Source organism: Triticum dicoccoides, chromosome 6B (genome assembly GCF_002162155.2).
Source record: "Triticum dicoccoides isolate Atlit2015 ecotype Zavitan chromosome 6B, WEW_v2.0, whole genome shotgun sequence".
Lineage (NCBI taxonomy): Eukaryota > Viridiplantae > Streptophyta > Magnoliopsida > Poales > Poaceae > Triticum > Triticum dicoccoides.
The window spans coordinates 106,972,096-106,979,797 of NC_041391.1; positions in this window are offsets into that span (position 1 = coordinate 106,972,096).

Sequence of the window (7,702 nt, forward strand, 5' to 3'; positions counted from 1 at the left end):
TAATAATACTTTCAAATGAGCACATACCTTGACATGATCTTGAAGGTGTTCAAGATGGATCAGTCAAAGAAGGAGTTCTTGCCTGAGTTGTAAGGTATGAAGTTAAGAGTTAAAGTTCGACCACGGCAGAAGAGAGAGAAAGGATGAAGGTCGTCCCCCATGCTTCAGACGTAGGCTCTATAGTATGCTATGCTGTGTACCGCACCGAATGTGTGCCTTGCCACATGTCTGGCAAGAGGGTACAAAGGTGATCAAGGAGTGGATCACCAGATAGCTGTCAAAAATTGTCCTTGGAGTAATAAGGACATGTTTCTCGATTATGGAGGTGATAAAGAGTTCGGCGTAAAGGGTTACGTCGATGCAAGCTTTAACACCTATCCGAATAACTCTGAGTAGCAAACTGGATACGTATAGTGGAGCGACCATTTGGAATAGCTCCAAGTGGAGCGTGGAAGCAACATTTACAATATGACATAGAGATTTGCGAAATACATACGGATCTGAATATTGCAGACCCGTTGACTAAAACCTCTCTCAAGCAAAACATGATCAAACCCCAGAATTCATTGAGCCTTAATCACATGATGATGTGAACTAGTTTAATGAGACTAGTAAACTCTTTGGATGTTGGTTACATGGCGATGTGACCTGTGAGTGTTAATCACATGGCGATGTGAACTAGATTATTGACTCTAGTGCAAGTGGGAGACTGTTGGAAATATGCCCTAGAGGCAATAATAAATTAGTTATTATTATATTTCCTTTCTCATGATAATCGTTTATTATCCATGCTATAATTGTATTGATAGGAAATTCAGATACATGTGTGGATACATAGACAACACCATGTCCCTAGTAAGCCTCTAATTGACTAGCTCGTTGATCAATAGATGGTTACGGTTTCCTGACCATGGACATTGGATGTCATTGATAATGGGATCACATCATTAGGAGAATGATGTGATGGACAAGACCCAATCCTAAGCCTAGCACAGAGATCGTGCAGTTCGTATGCTAAAGCTTTTCTAATGTCAAGTATCTTTTCCTTGGACCATGAGATTGTGCAACTCCCGGATACCGTAGGAATGCTTTGGGTGTACCAAACTTCACAACGTAACTGGGTGGCTATAAAGGTGCACTACAGGTATCTCCGAAAGTGTCTGTTGGGTTGGCACGAATCGAGACTGGGATTTGTCACTCCGTGTAAACGGAGAGGTATCTCTGGGCCCACTCGGTAGGACATCATCATAATGTGCACAATGTGACCAAGGGGTTGATCACGGGATGATGTGTTATGGAACGAGTAAAGAGACTTGCCGGTAACGAGATTGAACAAGGTATCAGCATACCGACGATCGAATCTCGGGCAAGTACAAATACCGTTAGACAAAGGGAATTGTATACGGCATCGATTGAGTCCTTGACATCGTGGTTCATCCGATGAGAGCATCGTGGAACATGTGGGAGCCAATATGGGTATCCAGATCCCGCTGTTGGTTATTGACCGGAGAACATTTCGGTCATGTCTGCATGGTTCCCGAACCCGTAGGGTCTACACACTTAAGGTTCAATGATGCTAGGGTTATAAAGGAAGTTTGTATGTGGTTACTTAATGTTGTTCGGAGTCCAGGATGAGATCCCGGACGTCACGAGGAGTTCCGGAATGGTCCGGACGTAAAGATTTATATATGGGAAGTCCTGTTTTGGCCACCGGAAAAGTTTCGGGTTTTATCGGTAACGTACCGGGACCACCGGGAGGGTCCCGGGGGTCCACCAAGTGGGGCCACCGGCCCCGGAGGGCTGCATGGGCCAAGTGTGGGAGGGAACCAGCCCCAGGTGGGCTGGTGCGCCCCCCACAAGAGCCCAAGGCGCCTAGGGTTTGGGGAAGGGAGCAAACCCACCTAACTTGGGGGGCAAGTTTTCCCTCTCCCCCCCTTGGCCGCACCCTAGATGGGATTGGGGGCAGTCGCACCCCTTGGGGTGGAAACCCTAGAGGGGGCGCACCCCTCCCTGTCCCCTATATATAGTTGAGCTCTTGAGGGCTGCCAAGAGATGAGTTTGGACCTCTCCCTGGCGCAGCCCTACCTCTCTCCCTCCTCCTCTCCCGCAGTGCTTGGCGAAGCCCTGCAGGATTGCCACGCTCCTCCACCACCACCACGCTGTTGTGCTGCTGCTGGACGGAGTCTTCCTCAACCTCACCCTCTCTCCTTGCTGGATCAAGGCATGGGAGACGTCACCGGGCTGTACGTGTGTTGAATGCGGAGGTGTCGTCCGTTCGGCACTAGGATTTCTGGTGATTTGGATCACGACGAGTACGACTCCTTCAACCCCGTTCTCTTGAACGCTTCCGCTTAGCGATCTACAAGGGTATGTAGATGCACTCTCCTTCCCCTCTTTGCTGGTTTTTCCATAGATAGATCTTGTTGACACGTAGGAAAATTTTGGATTTCTACTACGTTCCCCAACACAAACCTCCCACTCGGAGGCTTAGCTGCAGTCCAGTACTCGCCTAAGTATTTGAAAATCCTACCGAGTGGAGAGCAAACCTCCCACTTGGTGGCTTAGCTGCAATCCAGTACTTGCCTAAGTATTTGAAAATCCTACCGAGTGGAGAGCAACCCTCCCACTCGGGGGCTTAGCTGTAGTCCAGTACTCGCCTAAGTATTTGAACATCCTACCGAGTGGAGAGCAAACCTCCCACTCGGAGGCTTAGCTCCAGTCCAGTACTCAAATAAGTATTTGAAAATCCTACCGAGTGGAGAGCGAACCTCCCACTCGGAGGCTTAGCTGATGTCCAGTACTCGCCTAAGTATTTGAAAATCCTACCGAGTGGAGAGCGAACCTCCCACTCGGAGGGTTAGCTGCAGTCTAGTACACGCCTAAGTATTTGAAAATCCTACCGAGTGGAGAGCGAACCTCCCACTCGGAGGCTTAGCTGCAGTCCAGTACTCGCCTAAGTATTTGAACATCCTACTGAGTGGAGAGCAAACCTCCCACTCGGAGGCTTAGCTGCAGTCCAGTACTCGCCTAAGTATTTGAAAATCCTACCGAGTGGAGAGCGAACCTCCCACTCGGAGGCTCAGCTGCAGTCCAGTACTCGCCTAAGTATTTGAAAATCCTACCGAGTGGAGAGCAAACCTCCCACTCGGAGGCTTAGCTGCAGTCCAGTACTCGCCTAAGTATTAGAAAATCCTACCGAGTGGTGAGCAAACCCCCCACTCGGGGGCTTAGCTGCAGTCCGGTACTCGCCTAAGTATTCGAGAATCCTACCGAGTGGAGAGTAACCCTCCCACTCGGGGGCTTAGCTGCAGTCCAGTACTCGCCTAAGTATGAAATCCATTCCGATCCGCAAGGACAACGGGGTGCAGGTCGACTGTCGCCTTCTCCTTCGGAGCTACGCCACAAATACAACATGCTCTCTACAAGGACGACGAGGTGCTGGTCTACTGCTGCGTTCTCCTTTTGAGATACGCCACAAATACAATGTGTGCTCTGCAAGGACGACGAGTTCAGGTCGACTGCTGCCTTCTCCTCCGGATCTACGCCACAAATACAACATGCGCTCCATCCCGATCCGCAAGGACGCAGGTCGACTGCAACCTGTGCTCCATCCCTACCTGCAAGAGCAATGAGGTGCAGGTCGACTGGATTTTCCACCTCAGAGCTGCGTCACAAGCACTAAAGTATATTCCGAGTGAAGAATAAAGTTCACTCGAAGGCAAATGCAAGCATATTCAACGATAAGCCAAGTTCAGATAACATCCTACAGATTCAGAAGTGCTCATGCATCAAGCCTATAAAAGTTTATCGGTTACAAAACCACTCGGCATTCCGAGGCAAATTTAAGGCGAAGCATAGAAGTTTTTCTTACTCCTCGTGTGGAGGACTGGAAGGAGCGACAAACTGGTCCAGGTCGATTCCATCAGCAATCCGAGTGGCAGCAGGAATGAAGGTCTCCGTGAAAGATTGGAAGTCATGCTTCTTGGTATTGGCCACTTTGAGGGACGCCAGCTTGTCCTCTCACGCATCCCTGAAGTGAACACGGACCAGGGACAAAGCAACATCAGCACCACACCTGGCAGAAGACTTCTTCCATTCTTGCACTCGACCTGGAACTTCATTCAGTCGAGTCATTAGAGACTCGAGGTCATTTTGAAGCGTATCTCCCGGCCAGAGTGTCGTGTCGATTTGCGACGCCGCAACCTTCAGTCGAGCAAGGTAGTCAACCACGCCAGCAACACGAGACTCCAGTCGGAGCACGTTCATAGCAGCTTCGTCCTTCACAAGAGAGTTAACGGGGTCCAAGCCTGTCTCCACTCGACTAGTCTCCTCCTCGAAGTTTTGGCAGAATTCTGTAAACACAAATCAAAGATAAACCAGCAGTTCTATGATAAGTCAATGATTACAAGTCAGTGGGGCAGGAGAGATTACCCTCAAGCATGATGAATAACTTCTTGGCGAGCCCTCCCAGATAAGCCTCCAGATCGTTCTTCTTCCCCACCAGTTCACCAGCCTTGTCATTCAGAGCTATCTTATCATTCTTTAGACAGCTGACCTCCTTGTTGGCCGCGTCGAGAGCAGCTTTTAGATTGGCGTTCTCCGCTTCAAGTTCACCGACTGAAGCCAGTTTTTCTTCCGCAAGCTTCGTTTTGTCCAAAGCCGCCTTCTGCGCCTCGGCAAGGTCGTGCTCCTTCTTCTTCAGAGCCTCCTTCATTTTATTTGCAAAATGACAATGAGATCAGAATCAAGAATGGGCAGAAAGATAAAGACAGTTGTCAAGTTCTCACCAATCATACCTTTTGCCTCGTCCTTCGCCTTCTTAAAGTTCTCGTGAACAAGCTTCAAGTCAAGGTCAAGCTGGATATGTTTGTTTTCGAACTCAGTATAGCGAGCCACAAGCTCGCAAGATTTCTGCGAAGAGTCAATCGACAGACATCAAAGAGAGGTTGCTTCCGAGTGACTAAGAGAAAATTGTAGCATTTCTAAGACTACAGCCGAATCAAAATATTCAACAGTAGTCTCAGGGACTACACCCAGTGGGTGCACTCAGCGTGCCTCCACTGGTTCTACCGACTTGGTCCGATCAGTCGACCGAAAGAGACAAAGAGGTTATGATCCTAAACCATAGATAACAGCCAGCAGTCAGCCATGGTCTCATCACGATCTACCAAAAAAACAGGTTCTTCAGACTACAGTCGACTACCAGCAGTCCACCATAGTCTCGGGGACTACACCCAGTGGGTGCACTCAGCGTGCCCGCACCGGTTCCAAGATTCCATTCGACAAGGTCCGACAAGACCGAGTGAAGAAGTTAGAGTGAAGAAATTCAAGATACAAAGACTATAGTCGACTGCCAGCAGTCCACCATAGTCTCGGGGACTACACCCAGTGGGTGCACTCAGCGTGCCCCAACCAATCCAAAAATTAAATCGACACACCCAGTGGGTGTACAGAAACAAAGATCTTCAGAAAGAAAGTCTTCAGATAGCATATCCTAATAGAACAAGCGGTGACCAACTAACCTGGACGTTGCTCTGAAGGGCTGATCTAGCATCATAGGCCGCTTGGCTGGCTTCCCGGATCGCCTTCACCTGCTCCATCATGATCCCCGCCTGGCGTATAGCCTCCTTAGCAGCACCCGCTTGGTCCTCTGGGACATGGTGTGTGGCAAAAAGGGAGGGTGGCTCAGCAGTCGACGACGAAGGCCGGGCACTCGTCAGCGGCACAGCGAAGGACACGAAGTTCCGAGTGATGTTGTCACCCTCTGGAGCCAATGCCTCAGGCACTGATGCAGTCTGAGTAGTCTTGCCAGCCGACGCCTTTCTGTTCCTCCTCGACCTCAGTGGCGCCTCGTCGTCATCATCAGGGAGATCGATGACATGAGGAGGAACTACAAGAAAAATCCAAAGTTGAAATCAAAAATCCAATTGACCAAAAGTGAAACTACAAAGAACGTACCAAGGTTGGAGGTGGCAGCGTCTTCCATTTCCTGGTCATCGTTCTTGGTGAAGGTCACGGAAGTAGAAGCACTGCAGATTTCAGAAACCAATCGGATAATCAATGAGTCGACCAACAGTTCATCCATGCTAGACGAGAAAACACAAGTTATGTTGTTACCCGGAAATGGTGGGAATGACCATTCTCATCTTGGGCAAGGCCTTCGGCGGCCTTGATGGCGCCGCTCGTGGATGCTTCGGTGCTTTTTCAGTCGATGCCGGAGAAGCCGCTCGAGGGCGCTTCGACGATTGCCCAACGGGCGCAGTCGCTTTCCCACGCTCGCTCGCGGGATCGTGGGTGAGCTTGGATCGCCTTTCCGTGCGAGGAGGATCGACTTCCTCCTCCTCCTCCTCCTCTTCACTGGAGCCATCCTCATCCTCTTCCCCCTCACAATCAGATTGCCACTCCTCCACACTTTCACCTCCACTCGCCTCTTCCTCTTCGGCCTGTTCTTGTGCCCCGTTGGGCATCGAGTACATCTTAGTAGTGGCCTAGGAGACAACGAACATGACAAAAGTCAGTTGACTGAGTTTTAGCAAAATGGAATGAAGAAAGCAGGATCACAATCAGAGATGCAGGATTGGACCTTGTCTGGTTCGTATGATTGGTCGAGTGGAGGAATCCTCCTGTCTCCTCGGGGGTTTTCTTTGTTCCCTGTGATGCTCGCCAGCCACCTCTCCAACGTGGCATTGTTAATCTCCTCTGGGTGGATCCGAGTGGTGTCCTTAGTGCCAGAATACAACCACATCGGATGGTCTCGAGCTTGAAGCAGCTGGATGTGTCGTCGGAGGAAGACCTCCAAGAGGTCCATGTCGGTCACCCCGTCACGGATAAGCTTGACAACACATTCGACCAGCACCTTAACCTGCGCCTTCTCTTCCGGGATCACCTTCAAAGAGGAAGGCTTCCTCACTCGGTCCATGGAAAAAGGAGGGAGTCCGGTCGACTGCCCTGGCGTCAGCTAGTCTTTCTAGTAGAACCAGGTCGACTGCCATCCATGGACCGAGTCAGGTAGGATCATGGCCGGAAAAGCACTTTTCCCCCTCATTTGAACCCCAAGACCCCCACACATCTGAATCACTTGTGTTCTCTCGTCACTCGGATTGGCCTTTTTCACCGTCTGGGAGCGACAGGTGAAGATGTGCTTGAAAAGACCCCAATGAGGCCGACAACCCAAGAAATTCTCGCACAAAGACAGGAAAACAGTGAGGTACACGATGGTGTTGGGTGTGAAGTGGTGGAGTTGCGCCCCAAAGAAATTCAGAAATCCCCGAAAGAAAGGGTGAGGCGGCAAAGAAAACCCACGGTCAACATGGGTGGCCAAGAGAACACACTCACCCTCCTGAGGCTGCGGTTCAGACTCCTTCCCCGGGAGCTGCGCCGATCCATGGGGGCTCAGTCCTCCATCGGCCAGGTCATCAAGATCTGCTTGACGAATCGTCGAGCGGATCCAGTCGCCCTAGATCCAACCCTGCGGCAGGCCGGCCCTCGATGAGGATCCGCCTCGACTGGTCGCCCTTCCCTTCGCCTTCGCCGTCGCTTTCTTCGCCCGCTCCAGGGCCGCCGTCTTCTCTTTCACCATTGTCGTCAGTGAGATGCGCACGGGGCGGTGGCACTGAGATAGAAGCGAACGCGGCGGATAAGTCTGGGGAAGAGAGGAGGAAATGAGAATGCACTGTTCAAAAAACCCCGGCCGGCACCTTAT